This window comes from Tamandua tetradactyla, chromosome 21 (genome assembly GCF_023851605.1).
Source record: "Tamandua tetradactyla isolate mTamTet1 chromosome 21, mTamTet1.pri, whole genome shotgun sequence".
In the NCBI taxonomy this organism is placed as follows: domain Eukaryota; kingdom Metazoa; phylum Chordata; class Mammalia; order Pilosa; family Myrmecophagidae; genus Tamandua; species Tamandua tetradactyla.
The window spans coordinates 21,943,541-21,956,758 of NC_135347.1; the positions used below are offsets into that span (position 1 = coordinate 21,943,541).

Consider the following 13,218-nt stretch of genomic DNA (forward strand, 5'->3'; position numbering starts at 1 on the left):
ATGCCATCTGCATAAGCAAACATGCTATGTTGATTTTGTTGCACAAAAATATCCTGAATTAAAACAGGAAAATAAACCATTAAGTCTGATTACCAGGAAAGATGTTTTAAAAGGTTTGGGGCCCTTTGTGTATTTAAGAAATATGATGGAATATTATACAGCTATAAAAAAGCAACAGCTGATTATGAAGAGAGCTACCAGATATATTGTTAAATTAAAAAACAAATTTATGCTGTCATTTGTGTATAAAATGGATGGAGTTTTACATGCTTGTAAATGAAGAACATATTTCTAGGAGGCTATAAAAACTGTTGGTAACAGTGGTACCCTAGGGGTGGGCAGGAAGGAGGCTTAGTTTTCACTGTATATTCTTTTCATAACTTGACTTTCTCTCATGTGCATGTACTGTTTCTTGAAAAAATGTTTTAATTAAAAAATTTTAATAGAATAATTAATGTCAACAGGACACCCAAAACTGTAGATAGATTAATCATGTACAAACAGATCATTTTCTTAAAAGGCATACAGATTTTATATGAGAGAGCTTTTATTAATGTGTGGACACTCTGAAAATTGATATTACAACAGGTTGGTCTTCATGGTTGAGGAAGCATGAGTCTCCACAAACAAGGAATAAATGGGCAATTGGATAATACATGGCAGCAGATAGAAAGGACGGAAAGCATCTAAGTATTATAGTTAGAAACCATAGTTCTCTATCAAACATCTAAAGAATGATGGATCCCCCAAAATTGCTTGTAAGTATAAAAGAATAAAAGTTTGGATTTTCTTTTCAAACCTTTCCTCCTATACGCCCATTTTTCCTTCAAACTTTCACATCTCCACCAAAAACTTATGAAGGTATATATTATTCACAAGGAAGTGGTGGGAAGTAAATGAGAAAATATTCAGAAATCAATTTGTATGGATAAAGTTTCAACAATGCCAAAAGCCAGTATTATCCTGTTATTTTAAACATAAAACACAGTTTAGACCAATTATTTGCACCTACGAGCCATAAAATGTTAACTTTTAGATGTAATAGGTATGGAAAGAAGTTTCATCCAACTCAAATTTATGCCTCTGCATTGAAATAGGAGGTGAAGTTCAGGGTACAATCTCTATAATCCATGTTGAATTCAGACCTGTAATTAGCCATCCTTGGATATCACCACTTGCTGTTCAATATAATTACAGCTGAGGAAGCATTCATCTGGCAATAAAAAGATTTTTACATGTTATATGTATCAACTTTGTATAGTTAGCAAGATCTGTAATTATCGCCCCTTTATATTAAGTTTTGGGAAAGGATGGAGCAGTGCAGTAATGAAATTATGACAGGTTGATGCACTGTGTCAATTTGTGGACAAGTTACAGCACCAGGAAGAAAATGGTGCCTGGTCAACACAAACCGGAATACCATATTTTAGAGATCTTTAATTTCTGAGATTATTCAGAAATAAATAAGACTTGCTATACACTGACCCTGTATCTATAGAAATGTAGGCTCTTTGCTTTGAAACTTGATTCACAGCAGTGAGACTGCCACCCAGTTTTCTCCCTTTCTGACCAAACAGATGGATCACTGAGATGACTGCTTATGCTGAATTAATAGTGTACACATTTGGAATAGAGATTTCCTCGGCATAGAAGGAACTTGTTCAAAATGAGGTTCTTTTGCCCTTACCTTCCTTATCATCCTATTGCAACAAAACAACCTGGATCACCTGTGAATCCTTTGCTGGGTTCCATGAATTAATAAGTGGAGATTCTGATGGCCTGTCAAATTAATTACATACATTTTATTTCCAGGAAGGATAGTATTCAACTCTAATCATTGTTAACCATTTTGTAAAATAAAAAACAAAACAAAACAAAAACAAATACTTGGAATTTGGGTCAAGAAAACCCAAGGGATTTAAGATTAGAAACCTATGTTAGTCATATATCTGGACCATATAGAGGAGGCAAGAAATTCCAAATGGAAAAAAATGCCTGAAACCAAATAATATCTATGGATGCCCTAATACCTCAACTTTTCTGCGTGCAACTGAATACTTTGAACGCAAGTTTCCTTTTAATTGCTACACAAATGTAAATAAGTGATCAAGGAATCGCTTTTTCCTATGTACCATGACAGTGTCCAGATACCTTTATAAAACTAAGGCTTGTGCTAGGAGAAACAAAGATATGTGCAAAGAAGGGCAAACAATTTTGCTGACAACACTAGTCTTCCTGCATTCTCCATCATCCTTGACTGAATAGACATCATCTCCTTCCTAGTATAGAAATAGACACCATCCCCAAACATAACAGGATGGAAATATACAAGAGGTATTAAAAATATTTCTTCTCCTATCCTGAAGAAGAAAGCTACATTTGCTCAGCACAGGTAATAGCATATTTAGCCCAATAGAGAACAATAAGTGACAGTGTTTGTTCAGTTCCCAATGCACTGGAAAGACTACACAGTTGCAGACAATTAGAATAGGGAGTGCTTCAGGTGGGTCAGAGTAAGAGTCATGGAAACATTAAGACATGCTATGGTTTAGGAAACCTGAGAAACTCTGGAGAGATAGGAAAATGTGTCCTAACTTAATGTCAAAACAGGGAAATGGATGCTGAGCAGAGATAAACACAGATATCCATTATATCCACCTTGCACTTTTCATATAATTTTGAGGAGATTTTGGGTTCTCTGTCAAAGTGACTTCCTAATGGTGAACTAAACTGTCTTCAGTCAAGGTAACAGTGAGCCAAAGAATGTTGTATATGGGCAAGGGCGAGCATGGTATATTGGGAAACAATGATGAGGCCAGTGATTGTTCTGGAATGACGCCAGAAGGTGAGGGGGCAAATTAGGAAGAGCAAGTGATACAAAATATAGAGTGTGTATTTTTTCTTCTTGGCAATAAAACTCCCTTGAAAAATCAAGAGTAAGGTAGTAAGCAAGGTAAAATCAGTAAGAGCAAAGTTTATTTGTTAAAAGTCCCTGAAATTTTTTTTAATTTTTTTTTTTTTGTATGCTGGCAGGGGTCACATTTCATTCTTTTTCCATGTAAGTATCCCATTATTGTAGCACCATTTGTTGAAATTTTAGTTTGTTTGTTTTGGGAAGCGCAGGGCTAGGAATTGAATCTAGGTCTCCTGCTTGGCAGACGGGAATTCTACCACTGAACCACCCTTGTACCCCCTTAACTTTTTTTTTTAACTGCGAAATATGGCATGCACAAAAAAGCAATAAATTTCCAAGTACATTTTAACAAGTAGGTATAGAACATATTTTAAAATTTGGTATGGGTTATAGTTTCACAATTTTTTGTTTTAGTTTTTTTTTCTAGCTGCTCCAAGACACTGGAGACCAACAAAAATATCAATATAATGATTCAGCAGTCATACTCATTTGTTAAATCCTATCTTCTCTGTTATATGCCTCCTTCTCTTTAAATAACATATATACATAAAAGCAATAAATTTCAAAGTACATCACAATAGTTAGTTGTAGAACAGATTTCAGAGTTCGGTATGGGTTATAATTCCACAACTTAAGGTTTTTATTTCTAGCTGCTCTAAGGTACTGGAGGCTAAAAGTATCAGTATAACAATTCAACAATCATATTCGTTTGTTAAACCCTACCTTCTCTGTATAACTCCATCATCACCTTTGATCTTTCTATCCCACTGTTTAGGGGTATTTGGGTTATCCCCATTCTAACTTTTTCATGTTGGAAGATGCTGTCGATAATGTGGGATAGGTGGATGGAACTAGTTGATGTTCTGGAAGGGCAGGCCCCTTTGCGTTTCTGGACTTACCTGGTCCAGGGACCCATCTGGAAGTTGTTGGTTTCTGGAAAGTCACCCTAGTGCATGGAACCTTTGTAGAATTGTATGTAATGCCCTGGGTAATCTTTAGGATTGGCAGGAATGGTTTTGGTTGGGGTTTGGCAAGTTATGATAGGTAGCAATATCTAACTGAAGCTTGCATAAGAGAAACCTCCAGGGTAGCCTCTCAACTCTACTTGAACTCTCTAAGCCACTGATACCTTATTTGTTACACTTCTTTCTCCCCCTTTTTGTCAGGACGGTATTGCTGATCCCACAGTGCCAGGGCCAGTCTCATCCCTGGGAGCCATTTCCATGCCGCCAGGAAGAAAAAGTCCCTGAAATTTTAAATCTGGACACAGCTGGAAAACTAGCAAAGCAAAAAGCAGCCTTTGAATAAACAGAGAAAAAAATCACAAATCCATACATGAAGATCACACAATTTATCCGTTAGAACACTCTCTCACACTGTTATTTTAGAGAAAATTCAATTTCCCTCATCATTGCCTGTTAGAAGCACAAAATTAAAAGGGATAGCTGCTAGACTCAGGCATTCTGATAGCTGTAATATCTATAGCTGGCAGTCTGACAACAATTCTAGAAGGAAGTGGAAAAAGTATTAAAAACAGCCCTCAATTCAGAGATGTAATTATTTACTAGAAATTGATATGAATTATTATAGTAAACAAACATTTGTGTAATTATTTTAATGCTTTATTTCTACTCTCTAATAATTTTGATTCTGTAACTGAGACTCATATTGTTCAGTTCAACCAAAAGAGAAGGCTTAAAAATTTGCCCAAAAAAGATGAACCTTTTTCTCATTTTCTGACCAATTTAGATACCATCTCCTTTTCCTTAGCTTCCCATTATTACATGTAATTGTGCTTACACTAGACATCTATAATACTTGTTTCGAGAACTGAGTGAAGACTATTATAGAACTACAATATCTTCCTAATAGTGCTGAAATCACATATCTACAGAAAAATACCAAAGTGTTAAATAACATTGTTTAAAGGCATATGCGTCTAAGAAAATCTGTTTTTACTAGGCAGATTTCTTGCTAACACAGTTCTCTTCTCACTGATTTCATATCATACAAACTGGCCTAGACGGACATATATAAAAATGGAAATTGCTTCAGGGTTGACTACCATCCTTATATAGCCGTCACACGATGTTACTTTTTTGTATTAACTTACAAGAAACTGAAAATATGCTAAATTAGTCTCGAGTCTTGTGTTTGTGCTTGGGCTTGCCAGACCCGTGACAATGTGAGGCCCCGTGGCTGCAGAAACAGATGAGAATGATGTCATGGTATGAGAATCCTGTTCTCTTTTAGGGCCAGATGTTGTGATGCCTAAAATTAAGGGAAAATAATAAGCATAACAAACATATTTTGAGTACTATGCCCAGGCTCTATTCTGATATTGTTCCCTCAATTAACTCATCTAATAAAAAATAAAATAAAATAAGATGAAAACAAGCCTTATAGGCAGGATTACTATTATCCCTATTCTGTAGATGAGGCAAAGAGGTAAAGTGACCATCGTCACGAAGTTAGAAAGTGGAGCCTAAATTCAAAAGCCTGCCTGTCACATGGGAACTCTTTAGTAACTCAATTTAGTAATTATTTAACTTACTTTCAACCAAATCTTGGAATTTGTTTTAATATTGGAGTGCTGACAAGATGAGGTAGCACCAGCATTTCCCTAATTATCACTCTGTGCTGCTCCAGTTTTATGAGAAAGATAAAAGGACAACATAACAAGATTCCAAAACACAGCAATAGCAACCTACACCCCACTTGCTGACCTTCAGGAACAAACCATATCATGGGCCCTTCCTGATATTAATGAGAAGTCCTCCATATGAGTAATCACACCTTGGGGAGGCAAGTATAACTCCATACATGGTTTGATATTCGGTCTGTGGCCATCTGCTTGTGTTATTGAGAACAGTTTTGGTTGTGAACAACAGGTACTGACCCAACTAGCTTAAGCTAATTGTAATTTTAACTGATTCAACTTTACTACTGGCTTCAGGTGACACTGGAGCTAAGTAGTTTGATATTCTCCACTTCCTGGTTTGGCCTTCCCCCATGTTGGCTTCAATCTCATGCTGACTTCAAGTGGTGGCAAAATGGTTATCAGAAGATCTAGGTTTAGCAACTCCAGAAAACAAAAGCATGTTTCTCTTCCCAGTGGTCCTAACAGAAAGCCTTAGATTGAGGTTTATGTGTGTTATGGATCTTCTTGGGTCAGAGACTTAGCCCGAACCACTCTCTATGGCCAGGAGGTATAGAGCCCTCATCTGTCAGGTTTCCCCCAGGGGAGCCAGAGGGCAGTGCAGCCCCACTGAATCATGGATCCCAATGGAATCAATGGAGGGATGGTCTCCGCAAAGGAGAATGATTTTACCTCAAAACAGGGAAATGGATGCTGAGCAGAAATAAACACAGATATCCATTATATCCACCTTGCCACTTTTCATATAATTTTGAGGAGATTTTGGGTTCTCTGTCAAAGTGACTTCCTAATGGTGAACTAAACTGTCTCCAGTCAAGGTAACAGTGAGCCAAAAAATATTGAGGAGGTCTCACTGAATTGTATCAGAGCATATTGTGTAAATGTAGCGACAGCAGTAGAAAACAGTGGACTGTGGCAAACAGGGATAATGTGCCCGTTTGGGGAAAAAAATTTAAGCAGAGAAGCTAGAGACATTTCTATCAAGGCACATGGACAATGTTTATTGTAAAAGTAACTGCAATTCAAGCAGGCATCAGACTTTGTAGCTTTGGCTACATAGTGATGTTGTCAGCAGTAACGTCTTTAAATGTCAAGGATGCTATATAGAAATAAAATATGAAAGGGCTTCAATTTTCTCCTGCACACAAAACTTATTTCAAATTAATTCAGTTTGTCATGCTGCATGGGTTTCATTCATTAGAAGTTGTAGTCATCAGTGCAGATGGGTCTCTATTTATAAATAAATTGTGTTATAAAACTTCATTTGTAACTCAGTGCTTTCAAAGTTGCAACCCATTTTTTTCATTGAAAATGTATTAGAAATGGTGAGTAGGTTCCAAGGCTAGCCCATGAGTATTAATCAAGTAATGTGAGTATTCATAAAGTAATGTGCTTGGTATAGTGCCTAGCACATTGCAAGTCCTTAATAGATTATAGCTGTTCACTATTAGTTCTAATAATTATCTATTTAAATAACTTTAGATATTTAACATATTTAAATAACTTCAAATAGTTATATTTAAATACCTTTGCTATAAATAAAAAATTTAAAATATTTTATTTAAATATTATTATATTTAAAATTATCAGTTGTAAATATGATAAGCAAGGAACAAACTGACAAAATGATTTTTTTAATAACAAATAAAAATTAAGCTAATAGGCCTTTAGAAAAATGACAGATAGGGATACTCAATAAGATACTATGGAAAGTAAAGTCCTTGATTCTACATCAAAGAAGAAGGTATTTAATATATTTTAGCCGAAAGATCTTTTATTTTTATTAAAAATAATGTAGGGAATTAACTGAGTTCTTTCAGAACAAACATTATTAAATTATTATGTTGTAATTTTAATTCTGGATTTCTACATAGCTGCAAAAGTGAATCAATTATTGAGCATAATTAGATCCATACAGATGGAAATAATATCTACTGAATTGCTTTTTATTTACCAAAATCTTTTAAGAACTTCTCCTTCCATGAGCTTACATTCTGATGAAATTCCATTTATAAATTGAGGACACTGCTATTACCAAAAACAGAACTTTAATGGGGCCACAGCCATAATTGAATTTACATCTTAATTATTTACACTGTTCTGTTTGCACCCTGAATATTCTATGCCTGAGAGCTGTTTTGTAGAGAAAATAACATCCAGGATTAGTAATGCCGACACTCTTCTTGACATAGGTGACAAGTTCTTTTTGGTAACCTACATAACTTCAGAGTAAAATTAACTTCACTAAGAGTTAATTATACAATTCTATTATAGAATTATCTTATGCTGGTTTTAACATTTTAAAAATTATGTAAATGCTGAAGGTATCTAACTGCTATGATTTATCTTACCACTTTTGTTTTAGTGACAATTTGGGGGAGACTTTTTCTTCATCAAATATCTGTTTCAGAAATAAATAAATGTTGAGAACCATGGGTGTGATGATAAGTTCATGTGTCATGAACTTACTTGGCTAATTATGGTGTCCAGCTGTTTGGTCAAGTAAATACTGGTCTGATTGTTACTGGGAGGATATTTCATGGACTTAAATCATCAATAAGTTGATTGTATCTATGGCTGATTGCAACTACAATCAACTGAGGGGAATTGCCTTCAACAATGAGAGATTTTTTTAATCAGCTGAAGGCTTTAAGAGGAGAAGTGATGGTTTCAGTAGCCAGAAGAAGGAATTTCCATCCCTACTTTAGCCAGTTTGTCCTGGGCAATTCATCGAAACCCTTCATTAGAGTTCCCAGCTTGTAGCCTGTCCAATGGAGTTTGGACTTTGCCAATTCCCACAGTTTCATGACCCAATTCCTATAAAATATCTCATAATATGTACAATTTATATTTTTGTGTTATGTATATTATATATGAATTATATATCTAATGTATATATATGTCCTGCCAGTTCTGTTTCCCTAGAGGGCCCTCTGACTAATACAATGGATCTCTGAAAAATTCAGTGATTTAGTTTCTATAAAACTGCCTCATTAGGATTGGGCTGTTACTTTTGAAGTATCTGTCACACAATATATCAAGAGGTAGAATGGAAACATTGGGTTGACTAAACTTTGCTTCATTCTTTTATTCATTCAGCTACTAATTATTGAGCAACCAGTATGTTTCAAGTATTTTTCTAGGTTCTGAGGAGACATCAGTAAAGAAGACAAAGTCCCTTTCTTGAAACTTACCTGCTGGAGAAAGGCAGAGCAATAAAATAACAGGGAATTTCATTTTCCCGATGAAGAATAAAGCAGGGTAAGGATATGGTGGTGGTAGTGGTGGGATGGTCAGGAAAGGTTTCTCTGAGGAAGTGACATGTAAGAGGAACCTTGAATGAGGAAGTGAGTCCTGTGAAAATCAGGGAGAAAATCAGGAAGTGCAAAGGTTCTGAGCTGGAACAAGCAATGTGTTATGTTTAAGGAACAGTAAAACCAGTGTGGCTAGAACTAAGTGAGCCAGCAAGAGGGAGAGTGCCAGGAAACAGGAAACTAGGGAGGGCATTGTAAGGAACTTGGGTTAACTTGACTTGTTGTGGAAGGGGAGTGACATTATCATGCAGTTTGGAGCAGAGGCACTAGGAGGGAAAGGACGCTGTGACCATAGTCCAAGCAAGGGCTGATGTTATTGCAGTATTGTTATGGTGACTTCTTACCATCTAATTTCCAAAATGAAAGATAAAAATAGTTTCTGTGTGAGCGGTGCGTTGGTAACAAAATGCAGCTAGCATAAAATACCTGTTTCTATAATGACTGCAGGGAAACTGCTTACCCAAACTGCCAATTTAGAGAGGTTCTGTGAGGATGGTAAATTAGAGAAGAACGTGAAAGGTCAGAATATTTTGAAACACATCTACCACCTTGTCTCCCATTCCCTCCACCTATTGACAGCCTGACTCTCGGGTGCTGTTATGAATATTAACACAGGCTGTGCACTGCAGGCATGAACGCTTTCTTCCAAAGTAAGATGCTGCCCTCTTGAGGCTTCTAGGGTATCAAAAAAAAATTTTGTTTCTGCTTGGTGTTTCTATATGCAATGTATCTGATTCTGAAAGAAAACGTAGAGGTCATTAATTTAAAAGAAGCCACAAGTAACCTGACCAGTCTCATTCCCGTGCTTTGCCTGGCCCAACCTGTGCTCCATTAAATAGCACCGGTTTACAGTTGGTTTTTAAACTTTTCTTCTTTAGTGTAAGTTCATCATAGGAGGAAAGTGTGTGTTCCTTGTTTTCTTTTAATCTTTGAAAGCAACTAACACTAGGCCAGGTGCTTTTTGAAAGACTTATTATGTCTATCTCTTCCATGGTTATTGATCTACTTCTGGTTTTCTATGTTTCGGTGATGTGTATTTCTTCTAGGAAAACATCAGTTTCTTCCAGATTTTCAAATTCATTGTCATAATGCACAAAATTTCTTCTATAAAATTTTAAATTTCTTATCTACCCATGGTCATATATAATTTTAAATCCTGAATATGATATCTGTTCTGTTTCTTCCCTTGTTGTAGGATTTTTGAGCAGGAGAATGACGTTTGTACCTCTGTCCGAGGAAGTCATCACTGACAATAACGTATAGAGTGGGCTGAAGGAGAGAAGGCACAGGAACACTGTTTAGGAGACAACTATACTGTCTCAAATTAGTGGTGATGAAATCTGAACTAGAGAAAACAGAGTTAAAAGATCCAGCGAAAGAAAATTAGTAGAAATTGGTGACTACTGATGTATTTATAAGAGAAAGGAAAAAGGTTAGCATGATGTTGCCGTTTTGAGCCTAAGATTGTGGAGATGTCCTTAACTAATGTGGGGAGAATAGTCATTTCCTTTGGGGACATTTCAGTTTGAGGTGGTAGAAGGATTTCCATGTGAAGATGTCCAATAAGCCTAGACCTAAAAGTTAAAACTCGGGCGGGCCACGGTGGCTCAGCAGGTAAGAGTGCTTGCCTGCCATGCCCGAGGACCCGGGTTCGATTCCCGGTGCCTGCCCATGTATATATATATATATAAATAAATAAAAATAAAAGTTAAAACTAGAGGTGATGGCCAAAGCTGAGAGAATCCGAGACCAGCTAGAAAACAAATGGAGGGGTCAGGGGCAGTGAGAGTATTAAGGTGTTAGTAATTGAGAATCTTTTGTAAATACTTACATTTGTGGCAGCTGAACAAAATCAGAGAGCATACCATAGATGTCAAAGGAAAGGAGAATTTTAAGAAGGAAATTTAGGAAAACCATAACATAAAGCAGAAAAAAAATCAGATAAAATGATGAAGAATTTGACTACACAAAAAGTAAAGCTTTGGTGTGGTACAAAGTACCATGAATAAACTCAATAGACAAAATGGAAAAATATTTCCAACATATCTGATAGCCATAGGGCTAATGACCCTAATGTATGAGCACTTTAAAGTCAGTAAAAAATCCATAGAAGAAAAAATTGATAAGGTGGACTTTATCAAAACTTAAAGCTTTTGCTTTGCAAAAGACTTAAAAAGTTGAAAAGACAAGCTACAGACTGGGGAGAAAAATAGTTGCAAATCATATATCTGACAAGAGACTTTTATCTAGAATATATAAAGAAATTTCAATTCTCAAGCAAATAAATCAATTAGAAAATGGGCAAAAAACATGAAGAGACAGTTCACCAGTTCACCAAAGATGAGACATTTATGGCAAATAAACACATAAAAAGGCATTTGACATCATTAGTTCATTAGAGAAATGTGAATTAAAACCACAATGAGGAGGGAGAAGATGGCGGCTTAGTAAGACGCGCGGGTCTTAGTTCCTCCTCCAGAAAAGCAACTAAAGAAACAGAAACAATACAAAACAGCTCCCGGAGTCACGACAGAGACCAAAAAAGACAGCGTACCCCATTCTGGAACGACTGAACGGGTAGGGAGAATCCACTGCTGTGAGATACCCGAGGGGTGCACGTTTTCCCGGCTGGGGTGGCTGGCGTCTGGGGTCCCCTCCACGCACGTGGCTCCCCGGTCTGACTGGGAATATTGGATAGCGGGGCCCTCCCGTCACGCTTGGCGTCTCGGGCCAGCGGGGCAATTTGGACCGGCACTCCCCCAAGCCACGGCCAGCGACCCCCGCCTCCACGCGCGGTTTCCCGGGCCGACTGCCCCGCAGACAAACGACCGCCACGAGCGCCACCTACTGGGCAGGAAAAGAAAAACAGAGCCCAGAGATTCCACAGAAAAACCTTTCAACCAGCTGGGTCCCACACCCAGGGAGATCTGATCAAATGCCCAGACACCAGCAGAAAATAATGGATGACGCTCGGAAAATTGAAGATATGGCCCAATCAAAGGAACAAACCAATAGTTCAAATGAGATACAGGAGCTGAGACAACTAATGCTGAATATACGAACAGAAATGGAAAAACTCTTCAAAAACCAAATCAATAAATTGAGGGAGGACATGAAGAAGATATGGGCTGAACAAAAAGAAGAAATAGAAAATCTGAAAAAACAAATCACAGAACTTATGGGAGTGAAGGACAAAGAAGAAAAAATGGAAAAAACAGTGGATACCTACAATGGTAGATCTAAAGAGACAGAAGCTACAATTAGTGAACTGGAGGATGGAACAACTGAATTCCAAAAAGAAACAGAAACTATAGGGAAAAGAATGGAAAAACTTGAGCAGGGAATCAGGGAACTGAATGACAATATGAAGTGCACAAATATACGTGTTGTGGGTGTCCCAGAAGGAGAAGAGGAGGGAAAAGGAGGAGAAAAACTAATGGAAGAAATTATCACTGAAAAATTCCCAACTCTTATGAAAGACCTAAATATACAGATCCAAGAAGTGCAGCGCACCCCAAAGAGAATAGACCCAAATAGGCGTTCTCCAAGACATTTACTAGTTAGAATGTCAGAGGTCAAAGAGAAAGAGAGGATCTTGAAAGCAGCAAGAGAAAAACAATCTGTCACATACAAGGGAAACCCAATAAGACTATGTGTAGATTTCTCAGCAGAAACCATGGAAGCTAGAAGACAGTGGGATGATATATTTAAATCACTAAAAGAGAAAAACTGCCAACCAAGACTCCTATATCCAGCAAAATTGTCCTTCAAAAATGAAGGAGAAATTAAAACATTTATAGACAAAAAGTCACTGAGAGAATTTGTGACCAAGAGACCAGCTCTGCAAGAAATACTAAAGGGAGCACTAGAGTCAGATACGAAAAGACAGAAGAGAGAGGTATGGAGTAAAGTGTAGAAAGAAGGAAAATCAGATATGATATATATAATACAAAAGCCAAAATGGTAGAGGAAAATATTATCCAAACAGTAATAACACTAAAAGTTAATGGACTGAATTTCCCAATCAAAAGACATAGAATGGCAGAATGGATTCAGCTTTAAGACAAGATAAACTTATGAAGCATGTAATAACATGGATGGACCTAGAGAATATTATGCTGAGTGAATCCAGCCAAAAACTAAAGGACAAATACTGTATGGTCCCACTGATGTGAACGGACATTCGAGAATAAACTTGAAATATGTCATTGGTAACAGAGTTCAGCAGGAGTTAGAAACAGGGTAAGACAATGGGTAATTGAAGCTGAAGGGATACAGACTGTACAACGGGACTGGATATAAAAACTCAGAAATGGACAGCACAATACTAC

General features: G+C 37.0%; 1 long non-coding RNA gene and 1 pseudogene across 1 annotated transcript in view; one reads left to right on the top strand and one right to left on the bottom strand.

Moving 5' to 3' along the window:
• Window positions 1–547: 547 nt before the first annotated feature.
• The window catches only part of LOC143665527 (uncharacterized), a 78,492-nt gene continuing 65,821 nt past the window's right edge, over window positions 548–13,218 (bottom strand). The window contains exons 2-3 of the long non-coding RNA XR_013167035.1: window positions 1,688–1,779; window positions 548–1,213 (exon numbers count right to left, since the gene is read on the bottom strand). This is a non-coding gene — a long non-coding RNA (uncharacterized LOC143665527). The remainder of the gene's footprint in view (window positions 1,214–1,687; window positions 1,780–13,218) is intronic.
• Window positions 2,773–13,218, top strand: part of LOC143665760 (protein kinase C iota type pseudogene) — a 70,124-nt pseudogene continuing 59,678 nt past the window's right edge.